The sequence below is a fragment of the Hipposideros armiger genome, unplaced genomic scaffold (assembly GCF_001890085.2).
Source record: "Hipposideros armiger isolate ML-2016 unplaced genomic scaffold, ASM189008v1 scaffold_1303, whole genome shotgun sequence".
In the NCBI taxonomy this organism is placed as follows: domain Eukaryota; kingdom Metazoa; phylum Chordata; class Mammalia; order Chiroptera; family Hipposideridae; genus Hipposideros; species Hipposideros armiger.
In genome coordinates this window covers 64,207-70,937 of record NW_017732653.1, presented here as the reverse complement: position 1 = coordinate 70,937, position 6,731 = coordinate 64,207, and the positions used below count along the sequence as shown (strand labels likewise).

Sequence of the window (6,731 nt, the reverse complement as noted above, 5' to 3'; positions counted from 1 at the left end):
GAGGCCTAAGCCTTGTTTCTTATCACTACAGTTACACTTTTTTTTTTCTTTTTGGACTTTTTAGTGGAAGTATACAGAAAATATTCTTCAATGTAATTGCTTTGTAATGCTTGGAATTTGGGGGAAAATTAAATTTGACAGGTTTCTTTATGCTTCTATCATATTCATCTAACTTCTTTATAATTAATTCAGGCTTGCCAAGTAAACTCTCTCTTATTTTGCCTCTTTTGAGAGGTTTGTAATGAAAAAAAAACGGAAAATTTCTCAAGGTGAGCATATGCAATTCAAAAGAAAATCATCTTGGAAAATTAGCATTATATCATATATTATTTTAAGAGTTTTCTTAGGAACGACCTTTCTTCTACAAAAGAAAAAGAACACATTTTGAACATTTATTATTATAAAAATTTACTTTTGGCAGAAAGAGATGAAAGTGAAAAAAATAATCTAAATATAGACATAGAGTCTGGATTTAATGAGTGTGGCAAATCCAGTTACTTCAATGTTAGCTATTTATATTTTACACAATTTATAAATGTATATACTTTACAGAGACCAATCTGCTTTATGAAATAAAACAAAAATTAAAATGAATAAATAGAAAACAATTTAACTAAAGAAATAATTTAAAATTAAACAATTAAATGTGATATTATAGGAAAAGTGTTATTTATTTAACATCTACTTGTAAATCACAAAATATTAACTTATCCAAAATTACCCTATCTAAAAACAAACAAGCAAAAAACTACAAAATATTTTATTATTTTCTGTTCTTTAAAAAAAAAATGATAGTTTCATTTCCGAAACCACCCTCCCCATTTATACCCAAAGAAGAGGAGTCTTTGTGATTTTAGATGTTTTGGTTTCACCCATATGACACAGAATAAGACATTTTTTTGTTGTTTTTTTTAATTTCAAGAAGCTATATACAAAGTTTGGAAAAGTGGTAAGGAAGAAGATTGGGCACAATTGTCATATTTCAAAATTAAATTTTAGAAGTTTTTCATTCTAATTTAGGTGACAGCTTTTGTGCTTTGATATACATCCATGGAAAATTCTGTACATGATTTATAAAATGGTTAAATGTCTACAATTTTATCCAAAGCAAAAGTTAGCCAAGGGCTAAGTTGCATTAAATGTTTTTCCTGCATAAATCCAGGACACAGTATGTACGTTACATTATTGTATAATGCTGTCACCTCTGAACAAAGAAGTTCCAAATTGAAATCAATGTCATTGAAACTTGAAAACAGGTCTTGTATGAACATCTTCATTTAGAAGTAAATTGCAACATCTTACGATGTCATAAAAGATGGAGAATATTGGCTTTGATCCATCAAATTGTTTCTAGATTCTAATCATATTTTAAGTAATTCTACAATTCCACTGAAATGAATGTGTCTTAAACCCTCTGTGTACAAAATTACATAAATCATCACCATGGCAACATGATTCTAAGGAAAAGATATTTCAGAGCTTATAAAGCCTGGAGAGTAAATGTCAGGGACCAGTAGTTCTGGGATTCTTGCTCTTTAAAGAGTTATATATATATTTACATGAGTATTTAAATATATTAAATCATAGGTTACAAATATCAGTAAAAGTACATTTATTTAAGAGTAAAATTACTTGCTTCATTCCAATAATACATGTAAACTATAACATCATTGTTGAGTGCTTCTGAAATAATATAAATATATCTTAAAATATCATCATATTTGTGTTTATAAATATATTCAATATTCAACATTGCCTTTTATTTGTACAGTGTTTTTAAATTCTCAAATAACTTTGATATATATTGCAAATATTTTTTTAGGATGGTTTATCTTACATAAAGAACATTTGATACTATATAATCATACTATTTTTGATCACACGCCTGTTTGTGTGTTCAGGAGACACAAAAGTAGTTTCAAAGTAGAATGTTAGCCTAGACCTATCTATACTAGCTGGTTTCATTTTAAAGCAAAACAGAAAGCGTTGTCTCCTATTCAAATGCTAACCCCATGAAATTCTTCAATTTCCAAAAAAGAATTATGGTTATAGTCCCATATGCACAAACTGATAATGTGTAAGAGTCTTTACTTCAATAAACTGACTGTCTGAAATAATACTCTTAAGTATCTCTGGAAGTACAAATGCATATTCATAACCTCTCAGCAGACCTGTATTAATGCTTTTTTTAACCTTTATTTGTTTTGTGTCAGGGGAGAATTTTGTATTAAAATATTCAGAGAACTGCACTAATACAAAAATCTAAAGCACAGATTAATTCATTTGAACACATCTAAAGTGTAGACTCATAGAACATTTACATACTAATGTAAGGGGGGAATATTTTCTAATATTGTAACAATCTAACAGAATGATTTGCTAAATTTCTTTTAAAGCATTAATAAGAACATAAGCAAAGGACCTATAGTTGTAAAATTTATGTATTTAGAATTTTAATACTTTTAGAAAGTGTTCAATAAAGCTCTACTGAAATGTTTGTAATATCAATACCATTGAATTGAGCATTATATTTTTGTTGATAACAGAAACATAAAAACTATTATGCTAAGGGACATAATTTCAAACACATTAGTTAATATGTACAAAAAGTTTCTGAAAGTTCTTTAGGTTTTGATACATTATGCTTTCCTTGGGTATTCAAGAGGAACTCTCTTAAGATAAAATTAAAAAAAAAAATATATATATATATATATATATATATATATATATATATATATATCCCTGACAGTCCTCTAAATACATGATTCTTAACTTACTTCATACCTGTAAGACAGTCAGGAAAATAATCAAATTACATTTGTGGGATGAGGTAATCTTACAAATTATACTACTAGACAAGAACCAGGAGTAATTATCAGCTATTTGAAGACATCAATTTCTGATAATTCTGTAGCTAAAGCAGCATAATTAATGATCGGCATATGGTATAAATTTATTTGCAATAGATTTGTCACAGGATTCTAATTATTTAATGTAGACATTTCTCTGCTAAGTATTTTTTTTCTTATTGAAAATTAACAAAAGAGCAGAACAGTATAAATACAATAATCACAGCGAAAAAGTTATATGACAAATACTATTATTATATATTAGAACATTCAGTCTAGGATGATGCAGAGAAGAGGAGTTTAAAATATAGTTTCATGACAAAATAACATAGCAAGTAAAACAACAAAATGAACTTAGATTTTGTTTATCAAATCTATAACCTCGAGAACAAAAATAATCCCTTAAATGAAAAAGATTTTACAAAAGAAAAAAAAAACTCATTTTTTAAATTTTCTTTTCTTTTCTTTCTTTTTTCTTTTTTTTTGTATGTAGAAAAGCAACATTTTAAGGAATATGATTTTTTGCCTGGGAGAATAATTTGAAACACTATCTGTTTTTAAAACTTAGGATTAAAAATTGTCTTTACTGAAACTGCAAATTTTTCAAAATACACTTAATTTGCTTCATTTTTCACTGTATAAATCTTCCACAAAACATTCATAAAAAAATGGAACAAGATTAAAGCAAATAACCTTATGTATAACACACAAATTGCCATGATTTACTGATTTAGATAATTAAATACAAAATGGCCAGTAGTTATTACATGCTTATCAGTTTCTTATTTATAAAAAAGAAAAGTAAAAGATTAAACAAAGATTGATATATAAAAGTCAAATAAAATGAATACTTTATGCAGTTATGCACATCATCTACTTACTCAACAAATGTTTATTGAGAGCCTACTATGTTTTTCATACTGCAATTTCTACAGAAATAAATCACAGATCTGTCCCCTCAAGGAATTTTTAATGAGAAATTGTTTTCCTCAATTACTAAACACTTTTCTTGTACTCAGAATGATCTGAAAAAGAGTCTTAAGTCTTGGCTTTCCATTGCTTATGTAGATACAGTTTCCATGGCCTATATTTTTCCAACTGTCTAAATTCCTCCCTCATATGTTTAGACTTCTAATGCAGCAAACATCTCCAGTCCACAGGGGAACCACTTGGAGTGTTATTGCTTCAGTTCATTAAGTGGTGCCCTATTGGTTTAGAGTTAATAGGCTTTCTAAGCACCTAAGTCACTATCACTGAGGAACCATGCCCATAGAAATGTTTACACATGGATAATGAGGTTGACTGTTAAAAGGTCACTTTGTTTTCTGCTCACAGGTAAAAAAGGAACTACTAAGCATAGGTTCAAACTAACAAACTATGGGTTTTATCATTTGGGTTGTCGGAAAGGTCATGACACATTTTTGCAATGAAAAACATAGAAAAAATATGTCATGACTTTTCCAACAACCCAATATCATCCAAACAATGGAATTCTCTTGAGTCAATCATGACTCTCAGAATTCCTAAAAAGTATTGATATAGGCAGAGACTATTTGCAAATGTATTACTCATATTGGTGATTATAGTGTATTGTGTTAAAAATATCTGCTATTTAAATAAAATAGATGTTAATTGCTTAAAAGTCCCACATTATTACAACTCCTCTTATGTTTACCCTAATAATATTGGATTACATACTAAAGAAAAGCTAAGCCAAAGGAGGAATTAACATTATGTGGACATGGTTCTCTAACCTAGATTTTTTTTTAACTGTTTTGGCCTTTATTTTTCCAGATCTTTTTGAATACATATAATGTTTATATACAAAAATAGTTTTCATATTTTAAATATAAATAAGACAATAACATATAGATTTTTCTGCAGCTTGATCTTTTAACTTAACAAGGTATCTTGGGGATATTTCTATGGCTGTACATAGAGCTCTACCACATTCTTTTTACTTGCTACATAGTATTCTATTGATAGACATTTAGGTTCTTCAAATATCTTAATAGTACAGATCACACTACAGTGAACATCCCCAAAAGTAAGAAGTTCTTCAAGATAGAGGAATATTTTTGTTAAATGTGTAATTTATTGAATGTCGCCTCTTTGTGGTCGAAAAGAATAAACTACTTCTGCATGATTTACTACACTAACTACATTGATGGCTCTTTGTTATGAATTTTCTTAATGTTGTTTGAGGGTTGAACTCTGGGGAAAAGCCTCCCACATTCATTACATTCATAAGGTTTTTCTCCAGTATGGATTCTCTGATGTTCAACAAGGCCAGAGCTATGCCTCAGAGATGTCCCACATTTCTTACAATGATAGGGGTTTTCTCCGCTATGAATTCTCACATGTCCAATAAGGGTTGAGCTCTTCCTAAAGGCTTTTCCACACCAATATGTTTTCTTACCAATATGAGTTTTCTGATGTTCCAACACAGCTGAGCTATCCTTGAAAGCTTTCCCACATTTATTATATTTAAAAGGCTTCTCTCCACTATGTATTCTCTCATGACAAGTAAGGGCTGCATTCTGAGCAAAGGCTTTTTCACAGTTATTACATTTATAGGGTTTCTGACTGGTATGAATTTGCTGATGACTTAAAAGAGTATAATTCTTTCTGAAAGCTTTTCTACATTCATTCCATTTATGGGGTTTCTCTCTAGAATAAATTTTCTGATGATTAACTAATGTTGAGTTCTTCTTGAAAATTTTTCCACATTCAATACATCTATAAGGTTGTTTGCCTATGTGAATTTTATGATGTTTTAAAAGGGATGAACTGCTCATAAAAGCTACCCCACATTCTTTACATTTATGGGGTTTCTCACCAGTATAATTGCTCTAGTGGCTAATAAAGGGAGGATTATATTTGAAGACTTTCCCACATTCCTTGCAGTTTTAGAGCAGCTTCTCTTTGGAACTTCTGCCTCCCAATCCAAGCCTCTTTCCACCATGACACCTTTTGTTCATTCTCCCAAATCAGGTCCTTCAGAAGTATTTTGCTTTAGTGCTGACATCTTTGTTTCAAACCAGTACTCCTGAACTGCACAGGTAAGTACATGATGGCACTTCTTGTACCTCCATCCACGGCTCTGCCCCTTGCTCCAACTGGGTGATTACTTCGGGTTTGGAAGAGAGAAGCTCTTGGACAACAGATTCCCAGTTTCCCAGCATCACACTCTGCAGGTCCCACTGAGCAGCATGCTGGGGTCTCCATTCAATCTGGTTAAAGTCAGTGATCCCTGGAGCCGGGCCTCGAAGCAAGCTCCACGCCAAACTCTGGCTGTGACTCAGTCCGGCACCTTACCAATCGGAGTGTTAAGCTTCGTGGGCGACTGGATCTCTGAGCCTCAGCACAAGCCTTGAAGCTTCCCGGGATGCCCCAGACTCAGGGGGTCACTCAACACCGCTCGGCTTCCGTGGGCGGGGCCACATCTGCCAGTGCCCTCCTAACCGGCCCTTTGTCGCCCTGACTCCCGGGGAAAGGAGGGGCGTGCCAGGTCTCAGTGCCCCAGCTGGGCAGCGGCTGTTCCTGGACCAAGCCGCGGGGGTTGGGCCGCGAGCACCGAGACCCTTACTTTCAAGAAGTCCCAGCAGCCCAGACGCCGGAGCAAGCGGCGCTTGCCCCACTCAAGCAGAGGTGGGCAGGGCCTCTAACCTAGATTTTAAGAGGGAGAATGAGAGAGAGTGAGAGACAGAGAGAGAGATTATAATATTGTCTTGTGTGGAAAATAACACACAGAAAAACTATTATTTAAATAAAGCTTATTTTACATCTTACAGTTTTAATCTATAATTGATTTTTTTTTTTAATTTTTAATCATTTTTAAAGATATCAAGGGAGATACATATAACATTTTGGTATATATAG

General features: G+C 32.1%; 1 pseudogene; it reads right to left on the bottom strand.

The window, feature by feature from the left end:
• Nucleotides 1–4,632: 4,632 nt before the first annotated feature.
• Nucleotides 4,633–6,489, bottom strand: LOC109377156 (zinc finger protein 485-like; annotated as a pseudogene).
• Between the last annotated feature and the right edge of the window lie 242 nt (nucleotides 6,490–6,731).